General features: G+C 36.7%; 1 protein-coding gene across 3 annotated transcripts in view; it reads right to left on the reverse strand.

Moving 5' to 3' along the window:
* Window positions 1-17,185, reverse strand: part of LOC106055685 (ATP-binding cassette sub-family C member 5-like) — a 130,727-nt gene that overhangs the window by 83,269 nt on the left and 30,273 nt on the right. Inside the window, exon 1 of one of the 3 annotated variants that reach the window (XM_056012690.1) lies at window positions 2,846-3,253. The exons of the other annotated variants lie outside the window; for them this stretch is intronic. The gene's annotated coding sequence lies outside the window, so the exon portion shown is untranslated. Of the gene's footprint in view, window positions 1-2,845; window positions 3,254-17,185 lie in introns of those variants that run through there. 3 annotated transcript variants of the gene reach the window in all.

Here is a 17,185-nt window from a genome sequence, read left to right on the forward strand (position 1 = left end):
TTATAGTCTTTTTACCACTGAGTATTGCCTTCAAAACCAGTGTAATGACCTTGACCCTAGCCCCTTTTTCAGAAGGAGGGAAATATGTAAAACAAAAATAAACAATAACGTCGTGTAGCAGAAGAGTTATAGAACTTGTCACGTGACTCAGAATCAGAATCAAAGTTGGTCAAAGAGTAAATTCATCCATCTGCTATAATGCAAAACAAAATAGTGGATGCACTTTCTTGTAAATGGTGGAACCTTGTTTAATCTAATGGGCTTATCCTTGTTGACCACATCCGTGACAATACTACGTAGCAGTAAGGATGCGATGAGCTTTGTGTTTGGTAGCAGGATAGCCTCATTAGGACATCCCAGTACCAACATTGAATCCTATACGAATTTAGTCCGGAAAAATCTAAAGCGGAACTCAGTTGACGGAAGATTATGGAAGTCTGCGCAAAGTTTGTTTTTTTCTTTAAATAAAGAACTAAACAATTCTAATCTATTAGGCCTATAAGTTTTTAACCAATGACTATAGTGGATCATAGAAACATGGGTTTACGGACATAAATGTTTCAGAGTACAAAAGTTTTTAAGTACAGATATAGAAGCATGCGTCTACGGACTAAGAACACAACAGCGGTGCATGTGTTTACATACAAGTGTACACACAGTACAAAGTAATCGATCCATCAATCTTTAAACTTTGCACAACTTGAACTTAACGATCTTCACGTTGGACAGTTATGTCTCCAGTGTACTTGTAAACAAAGCACAAGGTCTGTACACTGTCTCCAGTGGGACATGGATCTTCCTTACCCGTGGGATAATTCTTTCACTGTCTACAAAGTAAAACCATACACCGCCTAACAAAGAAGCTGGAACTTATCTTATCTTATATAATACAGACGTTACTTCAAAAAAGAAGATGATTACGTCCTACGCGTCATGCATATTAACCAATGACTTAAATTCTGCCAAGTCACTGGTTTTCCTGGCTAGCTCAGGCAACCCATTCCATGCTCTAATAGCATTAGGGAAGAAGGAGTATTTGTACAAATTTGTCCTAGCATATGGGATGAGGAATATGCCTTTATCTTTATGTCTTTCTGAGTATTTTATTAAATTTTGTTTTTGTATTTGAAGATTATGGTTCAGTGTTTTATGTATTATTGCTACTTTACTTTTAAGTCTTCTGTCCTGAAGGCTTTCTAAATTGAGTGATTTTACTAAAGGTGTTACTCTAGTCAAATGTGAATATTCGTTTGTTATGAATCTCACTGCTCTATTTTGTGTCTGTTCCAGTTTCTTAATGTTTTCTTGAGTTAAGGGGTCCCAAACGGAGGATGCATATTCTATTATTGGCCTAACCAAGGTTAAATAACATTTTAGTTTTATGTTCTTATTTGATTTATAGAAATTTCTTTTAATAAATCCTAATGCTTTGTTTGATTTTTTGTAGTTTCATCAATATGTGGATTCCATGACAGTTTTTCATTTATTATAACACCTAGGTATTTTGCGTTTTTAGTCTGTGTTACTGGTTTTAGTTTTTTTGTTACTCTTAACAACTGCCATTTTTCTTGGTGGTAAGACATGCTCCAATTTGATTCCCATTTCTGTAATTCATCTAATTCTCTTTGTAAAATATCTGTGTCTTGTGTTGTTTTTATTGTTCTATATATTATGCAATCGTCTGCAAATAATATGACTTTAGTTCCTGAACTAATGCAATTTGGTAAATCATTGATGTAAATTAAAAATAGTAGTGGACCAAAGACTGTTCCTTGAGGTACACCTGAGTTTACTGTTATCGGTGTTGATTTAGAGCCATTTATTATTACAGTTTGTTCTCTCCCTATGAGATACTTACGGTGATCTTGAAACCTGCATGCTGAATGATTGCTTCGACAAGCTTGAGAAATGATTTATTATTAATTAAACAATGTGAATGAAGACAATTCGTGTTTGTCTGCTTGTTGAACAGTTGAAAAAATGAATAACTCTACATATGCTAAACATATACCTCAATATACCGCAATAGCAGTCTGAATCAACTTCTTTATTGATAGCATATTACAATTTTAGGCCTACATTTAATCTGCCTTGTATTACTTGAGGGAAGTCACCAATTACTAATTCTTTTTACAAAGCTTATATTAACTCTGTCTGTCTGTCTGTACACGTTATTTCTGTCAAACCCAAACGGTGTTCAGGTACCGCAAGCACCAAAGAGTTAAAAGGAACCTCTGTACGAAATGGTATGTGAATCCCTACCTCAGTTGTTGATATCTCTTGATACATAAATCGTTCAGTGAATAAGAAGTATTTTAGGCTTATAACAGTAGATTCTGACATGTTAAAAACAAAAATGCAGCCATCATTTTTTATTTTCAGTTAAAACTTTTTCTCCGGAAGTCCACGCGACAAATGATGACATTATTCCGTTCGCTGTGACTTTTGCTGGTAATTTTGTTTTCTCACAGCTTGACCTCTGTCCGCAATTTGAGTCCAAACTTTAAAAATTTGTTTTAAATTAATTATATATTTTAAAAAAATAAGTTATTTAAAGTAAAGTTTTAGAGGTGGCTGAGAGGAAAAGCGCCTGGTTTCTGAAAGGAGGAATCTTGAGTTCGATTCCTGGGCGCATACTGAGATTTTTAGGACGCCCTGGTATCCACCCAACTCAAATGGGTGCCTGGCATTAGTTGTGGAAAGAAAAAGCGATAGATCGTTGTGCTGGCCACATGACACTGACGTCAACAGTTACATCCTATGCCTCATAGATCGCATGGTCTGAGATGTATTTGACTTACTGAACGCTGATAACGAGATCTGTAATTGAAAACAACAAACTTACCCGGTTCTCAGGATATTCTTGTTTTTAATAAAAGTTTTTTTGTGTTCTCTAAACCTGAACAGTTAAGTCCACAAATGAATTCAAAGTCACCTGGCCCAGGTCGTCTTCTCACATCTTGCTTATCATACGACACTGGGAGGTGGGGGGGGGACGTCTCAAGCACTGTGCTCAAGACCCGAACCTTGGCAGACAACAAGCACGCGATCCTGTAGTCACCTATTCAACTTACAACGGGGATGTGGTAAGGGTGGAGAGTGGCTGTTAGCTGTGGTGGAGGGACGGCGGTGGGTGATGCGAAAGTGCGTGAGTTTAAAGCCATCCACCACATCGCTCACTTGTTCATGGGAACAAATACACACACAATGTACTAGCTCGTTTAGCCTGAGCTGATCGGGGGATTCACCTCCCCCACCCCCTGTTGTTGTTTTGTTTTTTTTGTTTTTTTTTGCTTCATTTTTTTTTAAATTTAACTTCAGCGTTGGAGAGGTAGTTGAGAACGAAATTAAAAAGTGAGAACGTATGAAGTCTACTGCAGACCTCTCCTTCATTCATTCTCTCCCCCCGCTCCGTCTCTCTCCTCCTTCAATGTTTCGATGCTCATGTTACCAGTAGCCAGTTAGAAACTGTTGGCTTGGTTGTAGTTGATTTGTTCTAATTAAAACCATCGCTAATCAGATGGCGATTCAAAATGGGGAGTTACCTTAACAAGGATGGTGCTGCCTTACAGACAAAGTAGCAATCAAATGACAATTAAAAATGGGAGCTACCCGAACAAAGATGGTGCTACCTTATAGGCGAAGTAGCAATCAGATGACAATTCAAAATGGGAATTAAAGAAATCAGATGACAATTTAAAATGAGTGTTACTTTAACAAAGATGGAGCTACCTTTTAGACAAAGTAGCAATCAGATAACAGTTCGAAATGGGAGTTACCTTAAAAACAAAGATGGTGCTACCTTACAGACGAAGTAGCATTCAAATCATAATCAGATGACAATTCAAAATAAGAGTTACCTTAACAAAGATGTTGTTACCTTACAGACGAAGTAGCAATCAGATGACAATTTAAAATGAGTGTTACCTTAACAAATATGGTGCTACCTTACAGAGAAAGTAGCAATCAGATGACAGCTCAAAATGGGAGTTACCTTAACAAAGATGTTGCTTCCTTACAGACGAAGTAGCAAGCAAAGCAGATGACAATTTAAAATGTGAGTTACCTTAACAAAGATGTTGTTACCTTACAGACGAAGTAGCAATCAGATGACAATTTAAAATGAGTGTTACCTTAACAAATATGGTGCTACCTTACAGAGAGAGTAGCAATCAGATGACAGCTCAAAATGGGAGTTACCTTAACAAAGATGTTGCTTCCTTACAGACGAAGTAGCAAGCAGATGACAATTTAAAATGTGAGTTACCTTAACAAAGATGGTGCTACCTTACAGACGAAGTGGCAATCAGATGATAATTTAAAATGGGAGTTACCTTAACAAAGATGGTGCTACCTTACAGACGAAGTAGCAAGCAGATGACAATTTAAAATGTGAGTTACCTTAACAAAGATGGTGCTACCTTACAGACAAAGTATCGCATTTCATTTTCTATATCCAATCAGTTGAATCAGATAACAATGGGAAAGATCGCTCCCTTATGAGTTATTATGAATGCTAATGAGAACTGATCGAGAGTTACTGTTCTTTGTGGGGATAATAATCTCATTGAAGTAACTTTGTCTTTATTATACATGTTTGTTTTTTTAGCAGTAAGTCACGATCAATGTATATCCTATACAAATGTCTGGAACAGACGTGGTATCACCACAAACACCAAGCTAGGGGTCTATAGAGCCGTCATCCTCCCTACATTGCTCTATGCCTCAGAAACATGGACAGTGTACAGTAAACATGCAAAGAAACTAAACCACTTCCACATGACATGTCTGAGAAAAATACTAAATGTTAAATGGCAAGACAAAATACCAGATACAAAAGTCCTTCGAAGAGCGTGTCTGCAAAGCATCCACACAATCCTGATGCAGTCCCAGCTGCGATGGGCAGGTCACGTCACGACACCTGGAATAACCTGCCCAGTGTGCGGCCGAACATTCCGGGCTCACATAGGTCTCACCAGCCACATGAGGAGGCATAAAACCCCAGTGCAAAGACCTCAGCCCCCTGGATGACAAAGTGGTCATCATCGAACCACGATGGACGAACTATAGATCCTATACGTTGTCAATTTTTTTTTAATTAAACGATGAGACATATATGTAAAATTAGTTAAATGTCCGCTATTTATTAAATTAGAGGCGGGTGGCTGAGCGGTAAAGCGTGGCTTCCAAACCGGGGATACGGGGTTCGAATCCTAGTGAAGACTGGGATTTTTTATTTCGGGATCTATGGGGACCTCTGAGTCCACCCAGCTTTAAAGGGTACCTGACATAAGTTGGTGAAAAGAAAAGGCAGTTGATCTTTGTGCTGGCCACATGACACCCTAGTTAACCGTAGGCCACAGAAACAGATGACCTTTACATCATCTGCCCTATAGAAAACAATGTCTGAAAGGGGAACTTATTTACTTTTAGTTATTAAATTAATTACAACAATATTTTATTTCACTTGTATTTATTTTTTAAAGGTCGTTGATCTTTTTTTTTTCAGTCAAGAACTAAACATTTGTAAACTTCAATGTATGGAAACATTCAACAGAATGATTTATAATAACTCTCGGTGTCCTCGTCTTTGCCTGAGCCAGTCTGTGTTTTGGTCTGAGAAGTTCTGTGGTGTTTGTGGGCCTTCGTGCTGGGCTGAGCCAGTAATATGTTTGTTTGTCCGAGAAAGTCTGTGTTTTTTTTTGCTTACGTGTTGGTTTGAGAGTTCTGTGTTTGTAAGTCAACGTGTTAATGTGAGCCAGTCTGTGTTTGTATGCCTAAGTTTTGGTTGGAGAAAGTCTGTGTTTGTAGGCATTGATGTTAAACTGAGACAATATATATTTGTAGGCCTACGTGTTGGCCTGAAAGTAAGTGTTTGTAAACGCGTTGGTCTTAATCAGTCCGTGTTTGTATGTTTTAGTCTAAGCTTGCAGACTACGTTACGTTTTGGCCTTAGCACGTCTCTGTTTGTAGACATAGGTCAGTCTATGTTTGTAGCAGTACATGCTGGTCTGAGCCAGTCTGTGTTTGTATGTTTTTTATCTCAGCTTGTCTATGTTTGTAGACCTACATTTTGATCAGGCAATGTCCGAAGGCCTACGTGTTGGTCTGAGCCAGCCTATGTTTGTAGAACAACGTTCAGTCGGAGCCAATATAAGTTTGTACGTTTTGGTCTAGGCTTGTCTATGTGAAACATTTGCTGTGATTAAAATGAACGCCTGTTCTCCATTCTCCCCCCCCCTCCTCTGTATAACCTTTTTATTACTATCAGGAGTTCATTCCCTGTTTGCCGTTCACGTTTTCCGTCGTGTAAGAGATTTGAAAGAGAACGAAGTAATAATCTTTTTTTAAGAAGCTTATTATCAACTCTGTCTGTCTCTCTGTCTGTCTGTCTGGTAAAAAAATTGAACACGTTATTTCTTCCACACCCATTCTCGGATTAAAGGTGAAACTTTGCACGATTATTCATTGGCGTAGACAATTCACGAATAAAAAAAAAAAAACCAATTAGTCAATTAAATACTGGTTATTCATTATTTTGTTTGACAGCAACAAGGTAAATTAAACCTTCAGTATTGACAGATATTTTGAAATATGTCCCCTTAAATAATTGAACACGTTATTTCTCCTACAGCCATTCTCGGATCAAGTTGAAACTGTAAAAAAAATGATTTATTGTACTTAACAAAACATGAATCAATTTAAAAATTAACAAATTAATCAATTACTTATTGGTAATTAATTTGTTTAACACTAAAAAAGGAAGTAACTTCCACATTATTAAGAGATATTGTAAGTGCGGAGTTTGTCCCCGTTAGTACATACGACGTAATAACTAGATTAGGATAATGCCATGTATACTTAGATTGTACCATGGGCATAGCCAGGATTTTTTTTCGGGGAGGGTTTTTTTTTGGGGGGGAATGTGTGTGTGTGTGTGTACATAATTAATCTTTATTACATTCTGACCCTTTCGGAAGACGTTTATTGTTTATTGTAGACTCCCCGCCCTTGCTAGCAAGGGGGTCTGGGGGAGTTCGCAGTGCTCCTCCAGCGCGGGGCGAAGCCCCGCCGCCGAGCACTATTTCTGGTATTGAAAGCCAACAAAATACATATTCTGAGGTATCTACAGTGCATTATCTTGCTATTAAAAAGTTTTATTTCAAAAAACCTAATGTGCTATTCTTACTGACTTAGACCCTCTCGCGCCGTTCGGCGCATTTTCCGGTAAGCTGTTTCCGCCACTCTTATTTTGCGTAATTCATTTTGTGTGAGAACATGTCCAGCAAAACCTCATGCGACGCTCTGTCACATCCTTACTAAGGATTCGACTCCCAGTTCGGCATATGATTTCTTTGATTTAGAACCGATCTCTATGACGGACTCCTAAAATCTGTCTTAGCCATCTTTGTTGAGATACATTTAATGATTTTCAATTTGGCAGAAGACTATTCACACTTAATTAATGGAGCCCAAGCCACTGGTAGAAATGTGTAACCTTTCTTGACTACGCTCTTGGAATTACATGCCTGTATTTCCCTTTAGATTTTATATCGAAAAGGAAAGTTTTTTCGTCAAATCATCTGTTGAGGGGTTTTGAACTAAGAAATCTCTGGAGTTTTTTTTGTTTTGTTTTTAATTCAAAACCCCATTTAGCTACGATCTTAGAATTTGGTGACTGTAGTTTGCTTTAAAATAATATTGAAGAGAGAGGTTTTCAACTCTAAACGCTCAGTAAGGGAATTTAAACTCAAAACCATCTGGAGGGGTTTTAAACTTTAAAGAAAAAGCCATCTGGAGGAGGGGGATTTAAACTCATAACCCCTTTGGCTACGCTCATAGATTTTATAGTGTGTAATTTGCTTTTTTTTATATTGAAGAGGTACTTTTTAGCTTCAAACCCCAACTGGAGGGGGGGGGGTTTAAACTCAAAACCCCTTTCATAGAATTTTGAGTGTGTAATTTGCTTTTTTTATATTGATGATGGTTTATGGTAAATTTTGGAGGGGGGTTTAAAATCAAAATCTTCCTCAACTGTGCTGTTGGAATTCGGGGATTGTTGTTTGCATTTTTTTGTTTTGTCTTATAGAAGAGGGGGATTAAACTGTAAAAACCTCTGGTAGAGGGTTTTTAACTCAAAACTGCCTCAGCTGTGCTGTGGTAAGTGATGATTTAGTATTAAAATCTCACCTAAAATAAACAAAATGAAAGCAAAAATCAGTCACTTAATTCCGTTCCCCCTCCCCTGGGGGGGAGGGATTTCATTTCGGGGGGGGGGGGGTTGAACCCCAAACCCCCCCCCCCGGCTACGCCCATGGATTGTACAGTATAAAAAAGGTCAAAAGTGGAAATCTAACGTGAGTTATTGATCGTAGTTTATTTCATTACATTCAATGTGTTTATTTTATTCCAATAAATTGATATTGTATACTATGATTAATATGTTAGATTGTTTATTATATGTTTCAAATTTATGGTATTAAATTATTTAATTCCCCAAAAAGAATATGTGTTATTTTATTCAATACTACTTCACGCGTCTACTGGCCTAAGTTTGGATATTGCGTCAATAGATTTGCCTCTAGAATTGTCAATTACAAATAAGCTCACAACGACAGCGTCCTAACACAGTTTTACGTCGTGGTACGAGTATAGTTCATCTAGGCCAGCCATTTAATCAATGACTTATAGGTTTTGGTCGGTTGTTGGTTTGTAGCTCCAAATAGCAGTTACACCCATACCGATGTAGGCGTGTTAGAGTCTTGATGTAAAACTTGAAATAAACTTGAACAAACTACTTGATTAAACGAAACAATTTAACTTTTATTTTTAAAGAAATACACAGATTCATCTCGAAAGTAGATAAAAGATAAAAGATAAAACTCAGAAGAAAAATACGTCCCTTCCGCTTTACGTCTCTGATTCGTCTCACGTTCAACTCTCACTCTCTATTAACTTTCATTATGACAGACCAGCCCGTGGTTTCATCAGCAATTTAACAATTTCATTTGTTTTTCCGCGAAGCACAAGTGCTACAAAGGCATTCAGAGTTACAAATAAAAACAATATACGCATAACAGAGATGAAAGCAAATGAAAAGTAATAATAATGAAATCGGTAATATAAATTATCAATTATAATTATAACAATAATAATGAACAACAATACCGCAACTATCCGATCACGCGATTTACAAACAGTGAATTGGTTATCTAGCACCTTATTACAATCTAAGCCATCAACATAGCAACACAATATTAGAATAATGATATCAATAGTGTAATAAAGTTATATATTAAAATAACAATATATAATTCTATAGCATGGTTTAACTTCTTAAAAAAAGGCAGACTTAACTTTATGAATACACTGAGGTTTTTTTTTTTTTATTGTATTTTTACAGATTTAGAATTGAACAACTATCTTGGAAACATTCCGTAACACACAGAGAGGTCCATACCTAATACCCTTCTTTTCAAAATGTTGAGGGTAGCTGAATAGTTTCACACGCTGACGTTTTCCTATTCAACAGTTTAGAAAAAAAAATAAGAATCATTATTAGCTCTGGGAAATAAGTGGCCAGATCAATAGTGTGTGATTGGTTGATTGGTGGCCCCGATCAATGCACACCGGTAACAAACCAATAATAGTTGACATTAGTCACTCAACACCAATACCACGCCTTCACTACAACAAATAGTGGGCGGAACGTTGGAAAATGTTTCAGGGGGTTCACATATCGCTCCATACGCGAAGACAGAACATGATTTCTTTTCTCACATTGTTTAAACGTCGTTCTAATAACATCTAGGTGTTTCCCCTCTCTCTCTCTCTCTCTCTCTCTCTCTCTCTCTCTCTCTCTCTCTCTATTTAGTTTTTTACTTTTCTGTATTAACCCTTTTGACGTGTGTGATAGTTTAGCCACTAAACACTAGAATTGTAAATCCATTTTGTATGCACTCTTGTAAAAAAAAAAAGCTCAGCACTTTAAGGGTTAAAACACAACAGGGGGAGTGGTTAAGTATGGAAATAAAAAGCTAAAGCCAGCGATTAACACTTAATTTTGTTTAGATTATAAAAAAAATTCTCAGCAAACAAGGTAAGTCAGAAATTATCATTGACATTGTCATCTGTTTCTTTGGCCCAAGGTTAATGAGCAGATCAGAAACAGATGACTTTAACATGATCTGCCCAATAGATCTGCCAACGATCATCTACCCTATACATCTGCCCTATAGATCTGCCCATAGATCTGCCCTATAGATCGCAAGGTCTGAAAGGGAAAAAAATATTGACATTGCAGTACTTCTGTCTCATAACAACAACACTAACAAGTAAAATAATAATTACGAAATATGACACTCTAGGCTTCTGTACATTACTATAAGTTAACGAAAACATTGATTTGTCCTATGGTGATATCAGCCAAAGGGGTGGTGATAACTGACCTCAAAGACATCTCTGAAGAAATTTATCTCCTAGCACTGCTGCAGACACGTCCCACATTCAGATCATTCCTAAGTGGACACTATTAAGACAGCTATAATACAAAAACAATGTTTCACTTGAACGAATCTGATCCCAGCAGTGCCAGTGCATGAATATTAGCACATTTTAATAATAATAATGTTTCCATGGTTTTGGGTGCTCAATGTCTCTCTGTGTCTCTAGAAGTTCAATCTGCTGACCAGATCTCCTATTGTATTTGTTGTCTAGATGAAGAAGTAGGTTTCTTTTCTTTACGAAATAGAACTATTAAATACTTCAAATAGAGACCATGAACAAATGAAACTCGCACTATATATCAAGCAATGATACACTTAATAATTCAAATTAACACAAGCAGACTTTACATAAATCTTGAAACTTATGGACTGAATGGGCCTTCATTTAGGTTTGTCTTCCCTATTCATAGTCCTTTAAACCAAAATTGTAGAAGTGGGAATTACATTATATTATTTCATCTTCCCTTATATAATTTACTATACTGTGTAGAAACTAGAAACTACCAGAAGCTTTCCTTTTACATTTCTATGGCAACCTTGAAGAGTACACCGCGTGACAAAAAAAATAATATAGTTCACAAGAAAACTCCCAAAGAAATATGTTTAGAAAAACTTCAAGAAATATTTCCTAATAACAAATTTCGATCTTAGCGTGTAACAGAATAAATGTTAACACATTTTAATAATAATAATAATAATAACATGTGTTGATTATGTATACTTCCTCTGAAATTAATATTACTTTAGGGTTGTAAACTTTGATGTTTTATAAGGCTAGTTTGGTGAACAAATGTAGTACAAACAAGGGGCATAACTCACATAAACAAAGACGCACAACATTTTGTAATGAATCTTTTTTGCCTATGTCAACATCCTCACCATTTTTCTAAGAAGAAAAACAAACTTGCATGTTAATCAAGTAGCCATGAAAATAGCAAGTGTTACGGTGTGTGGGTGCGTGTGTTTCTGATGTATCTTTAAGTGCTATGATAAATAATTTATTTCTATTAGCTCAACGGGTTCTGATGTAACCACGAGATAGTCTGTCGTAGTTATAAATATGTGAGTGAAAGTTGAAATGGTTGTAACAGAAAGTCGTGCATGTTTAAAAGTTCATGTTTTATCCATCTAGGGCAGTGAAAGACTAATAGGCCTGAATACGCCTACAACGGTTTAGTTGTGTTTAGGTGTTCTAGCTCAGTGATTCCCAAACTTTTTCCATAACAGAACACTTCGCACATTCTGAGTATTTAGTGGAACACTTTGCTTATTTTTTTTAGAGACATTAATTCACGTGGTGGCCTATTAGTTAAATATTCCAATAGTTCGTGGACACACCTATTCAGGCCTCGTGAAACACTAGGGTTCCGCGGAACATAATTTGGGAGACACTGTTCTAGCTGTTTGGAGCTACAGACCAACGACCAAATAGCAACAGAAATCGGAATCTTTGTGCTAGAGAACATAAGTAAACGATTTGAATTTCAATCGATTGCTGGTTGATTCTCCTCTCCACATTATAAGTTGAAGAGCACGCCCATGGCGCCGCCTTGTACATGTAAGAAAAACTCGGAACGCCTTCTCCGCACGTTTTGTTTTTCTTTCTTTCTGTGTCTCAATTTCCCACTTTTATTGGTTTCAACGTTCCCCTGAGCACAAAGAATCAACAAATCGATGTATCGATCAGATCACAGGTTACAAGATAATACAGTGATCTCGTTAAAGACTAATCAGATAATTGTCATTTGTAACGTAACATTCAGACTTAGATATGTAACATTCAGACTTGGATACGAAACGCTCAGGCTTAGATATGTAACATTCAGACTTGGATACGAAACGCTCAGGCTTAGATATGTAACATTCAGACTTAGATATGTAACATTCAGACTTAGATATGTAACATTCCGACTTGAATACGAAACGTTCAGACTTAGATATGTAACATTCAGACTTGAATACGAAACGTTCAGACTTAGATATGTAACGTTCAGACTTGGATACGAAACGCTCAGGCTTAGATATGTAACGTTCAGACTTGGATACGAAACGCTCAGGCTTAGATATGTAACGTTCAGACTTAGATATGTAACATTCCGACTTGAATACGAAACGCTCAGGCTTAGATATGTAACGTTCAGACTTGGATACGAAACGCTCAGGCTTAGATATGTAACATTCAGACTTAGATATGTAACATTCAGACTTAGATATGTAACATTCCGACTTGAATACGAAACGTTCAGACTTAGATATGTAACATTCAGACTTGAATACGAAACGTTCAGACTTAGATATGTAACGTTCAGACTTGGATACGAAACGCTCAGACTTAGATATGTAACATTCAGACTTAGATATGTAACATTCCGACTTGAATACGAAACGCTCAGGCTCAGATATGTAACGTTCAGACTTGAATACGAAACGTTCAGACTTAGATATGTAACATTCAGACTTGAATACGAAACGCTCAGGCTTAGATATGTAACATCAGACTTGAATACGAAACGCTCAGGCTTAGATATGTAACATTCAGACTTGAATACGAAACGCTCAGGCTTAGATATGTAACGTTCAGACTTAAATACGAAACGCTCAAACTTAGATATGTAACGTTCAGACTTGGATACGAAACGCTCAGGCTTAGATACGAAACGCTCACGCTTAAATATGTAACGTTAAGACTTAGATACGTAACATTCAGGCCATGATTTGTAACATTCAGAATTAGAAATGTAACAATCAAACTTAGATACTTCGGGCTTTTGATCGTAACGCTCAGGCGTTAGGTCGAGACCAATCGAAGGCCTGAACACTGACCTGCAACGTCGCAACCTGTGGGCAGTTTAGTGCCCATAGCTCGTTTCCACGTCACAGGTCTGTAGGACGTGGCAACGAGCTATTGGTCTCCACTGCCCACAGGTTGTGACGTTGCAGGTCAGTGTTCAGGCCTTCTATAACTAATGGTCTTAGTAAGATATGTAACTCTCATTTTTTTTTAGTACTTTTCAGGTTAAAATTAGAGTTAGAATATTTCTTTCCTTTTTAGAGAAATAAATGGTCTAAGAAACATGAAAATATCATGGATTATCGCTCTATTAGAATCGCTGATGATTAGAAAGTTGTTTTGAGAAAGGGGTTAAAATGTACATGTATTTAGCCTACACTCTTTGAATGTATGTAGACCAAGAATTTTAAGTTAAGGTTCTACTCCTAGTGTTTGGGGGCATGAGGGCCGTGGTTTTAATTCAGGCGTTAAAAGTTTCCAAAAAAAAACAAAAAAAAAAAACTGGTGGGTTTCTTAAATTAGATTTATTTGTACAATGTATTGAAAGATGGCATGCTGGGATTGTAATAATGCCTGACTGAATCTCTCGCCCTTCAAGCAGACAGCTTTTTCTTCTGTAGCAGTGGTGAGCGTGGTCACATGGCTAAACATTGCCAGACAGATGCTGAGAGCATTATGTCCAACAGGTGGATTTTTTTTAAACGTGTGTGAATGCTTGAATGTGTCTGTGTGGGTGGTTGTAAATGTGTGAGTGGGACATAAAGAGGTAGATGTGGAAGATATTTCTGGCCCATTCCGGATCGATTCCTTATAATCTCCGCATCTCTTCATGTGCTCTTACTAAGACTTTGTTTGAGGAATAGCATCTCTAAACAGCGTTGAACGTTTTTCAAACAAACGCCCAAATCTCCGCTCTCAATTTAAACGTTAAAAATAGTAGATGTAATAATTTGTCAGTATACATAAACATTTCAAGTACGTGTGATTCATTGGCTCAGTCAGAGAGAGAGGCGTGTACATCTACTTATTGTAGAAACAAGAGTTCTTCAATGATGGAGGGAGGGAGTACTTACAGAATCATTCTGGGATACAATTGTCAAGACACAGCCTACATAATTCAAAGGTGTATTATTTTAATTCATTCTCACGCAGGAGCTGTGGCGAAGTTTACCTCTCCAGAATGGGCATGTTTAGTCACAGCAGGATCTGCATCGATTCTTGGAGAAAACAACGCCAGTCATTCACCAGGACATGTCCATTGTCTAGTTAGACAGAAGGAGCCCTATTAATATTTATATTTTTATTAATAGAATTTTTCCTTTTCGCGTACTGTCATATTTTGGATGGGTCAAGTCGTCCCAAGCGAGTGAAATGTTGGCGACAATATCCATTTTTAAATAGAATATTTACAAGCGAAAAAAAAAACTAAAAAAAAAACGTTTACAAGAGAAAGACTTGCACATTTACAGCCTTATGTCTCAGTACTGTAAGATTTGTTTTCCTTTTTTTAATATATCAAACAAAAATAATTAATTACCACCAATTAATTAGCTAATTAGTTGGTTTTTTTTTTCATGTTTTGTTAGGGACAAAGAATAATTGTGTAAAGTTTCAACAGACAGAGAGAGAAATATACAGACGGAGTGAGTTAATATTAGCTTTGTAATTTAAAAAATACAAATATATCTAATAATTTAGTAGCTATTGTTGAAAACTTAAGGGCATTAACTGAATCAATGAGCAAGCTAACTTTTTGCATGGAAGGAAGCTTCTCTTTCTATATAGCACGTTCCTGTCCCGTGTTGAACAGTTCGCTTTAAAGTGCGGGACAGTAGTGCGCAATTAACGTGCGGGACAGTAGTGCGCAGGACAGAGTTACATTACTAAAACGGGGTCCTACTTTGTATGGGGCACGAGCACCTCAGAAAATTTACTCCCTTACATTTTCTAAGTAAAACGTAACGCTGCCCCTTTACCCTACCACCAATCAAATACTGTTTCCGCTTATGTGCAGGTGGTGCAGTGTTTAAAATTAGGTGTTTAAGAGAAAGTCAAGACTGCAGCATCCAGCATGATTGTCATATGTTGATGGTACAGTTCAGATCGATCGTACATCTTGACAAGTTTATCAGATCTTATGTACATCACAATTGAAAAGTGTTTTAGTAATATTTTAAAAAGTTTTTTTGTGTTCTACATTGACTAAAGACATCAGTGGCTAGAAAAATGCACACTATGGATAGCAAAGGGAGGAAATAAAAAGTCAACTTGGTGAGGTGGATTTTTAGAGTTACCAATTTATCAGTACACTACCAAAATATATTTTTTAAAAATTCTCTAGAATAGGAGATAAGTAAGGAAGTGAATAAGAGATTTTTAGTAAGAAAAGAAGATGTGATTTTCAGTAAAGAAGGGCAGAGATGATTTGTTTGGCAAGAAAGTGAAGAAGTGATTTTTTGGCAAGAAAGTGAAGAAGTGATTTTGGCAAGAAAGTGAAGAAATGATGTTGGTAAGAAGATGAAGAAGTGATTTTGGTAAGAAAGTGAAGAAGCATTTTTTTTTTGACAAGAAAGTGAAGAAGTGATTTTTTTGGTAAGAAAGTGAAGAAGTGATTTTTTTGGCAAGAAAGTGAAGAAGTGATTTTTTTTGGCAAGAAAGTGAAGAAGTGATTTTTTTGGCAAGAAAGTGAAGAAGTGATTTTTTTGGTAAGAAAGTGAAGAAGTGATTTTTTTTGGCAAGAAAGTGAAGAAGTGATTTTTTTGGCAAGAAAGTGAAGAAGTGATTTTGGCAAGAAAGAGAAGAAGTGATTTTTTTTTGGCAAGAAAGTGAAGAAGTGATTTTGGCAAGAAAGTGAAGAAGTGTTTTTTTTGGCAAGAAAGTGAAGAAGTGATTTTTTTTTGGCAAGAAAGTGAAGAAGTGATTTTTTTGGCAAGAAAGTGAAGAAGTGACTTTCAGTAAGAAAGTGAAGATGTGATTTTCAGTAAGAAAGTGAAGAAGTGATTTTTTGGCAAGAAAGTGAAGAAGTGACTTTCAGTAAGAAAGTGAAGATGTGATTTTCAGTAAGAAAGTGAAGAAGTGATTTTTTGGCAAGAAAAAAAGAAGTGATTTATTTTGGTAAGAAAGTGAAGAAGTGAATTTTTTGGCAAGAAAGTGAAGAAGTGATTTTTTTGGCAAGAAAGTGAAGAAGTGATTTTCAGTAAGGAAGTGAAGAATGTGTCTGGAAGAGAAGAAGTGCAAAGAAAGAGAAAGAAGAACCGAATATGATCTCCCTATTTCCGAAATGCCTGTTTTCTATTCTAATAGCGACCTTGGTACGTGAGCGATTCTGTAGCGTATAAAATAAAAATCAGATTCTGACAGATTCCTCAAACTAATTAAAACTAAAACTGGGAAGACACTTCTCGTGGGGTGGATCCCCATTAATACGATTCTGGAAACTCCTATGACTCGATACAAAAGTAGACGTTAGTTTTAATTATGTTTACCAGGAGGGGGAGGCGAAGTTGCTAGATGGGTGCCCGATTTAAAAAAAACAAAACATGTTTAACTCCCACGCTGTATGAGGTCATGTAGAGAATAAAAGGGATGAAAGGGTATCAAGGGCGTACCAAGGTTTTACAGTACATTTTGACACACACCCCTATGGCGCTCTCCCCACCCCAACATCACAAAAATGTTAGGACTTTGATTCTAATCGTTGCACCAAGCCACGCGTCAAAGTTTACAAATACCAGCGACATGTTATTTGTTAGATCACCTTTACATCAAGCAAAACATTTTTTTTTCCACTCTCGGTGCCAGAGTTTAGAGCTATTATAGAGGCCGACCAAGGAACTTGAGTCAAAAGAAGGGCTAAAGATTAAAACAAAGGTTAGGGTTGATGTCTCCG

This window comes from Biomphalaria glabrata, chromosome 15 (assembly GCF_947242115.1).
Source record: "Biomphalaria glabrata chromosome 15, xgBioGlab47.1, whole genome shotgun sequence".
NCBI classification, from domain to species: domain Eukaryota; kingdom Metazoa; phylum Mollusca; class Gastropoda; family Planorbidae; genus Biomphalaria; species Biomphalaria glabrata.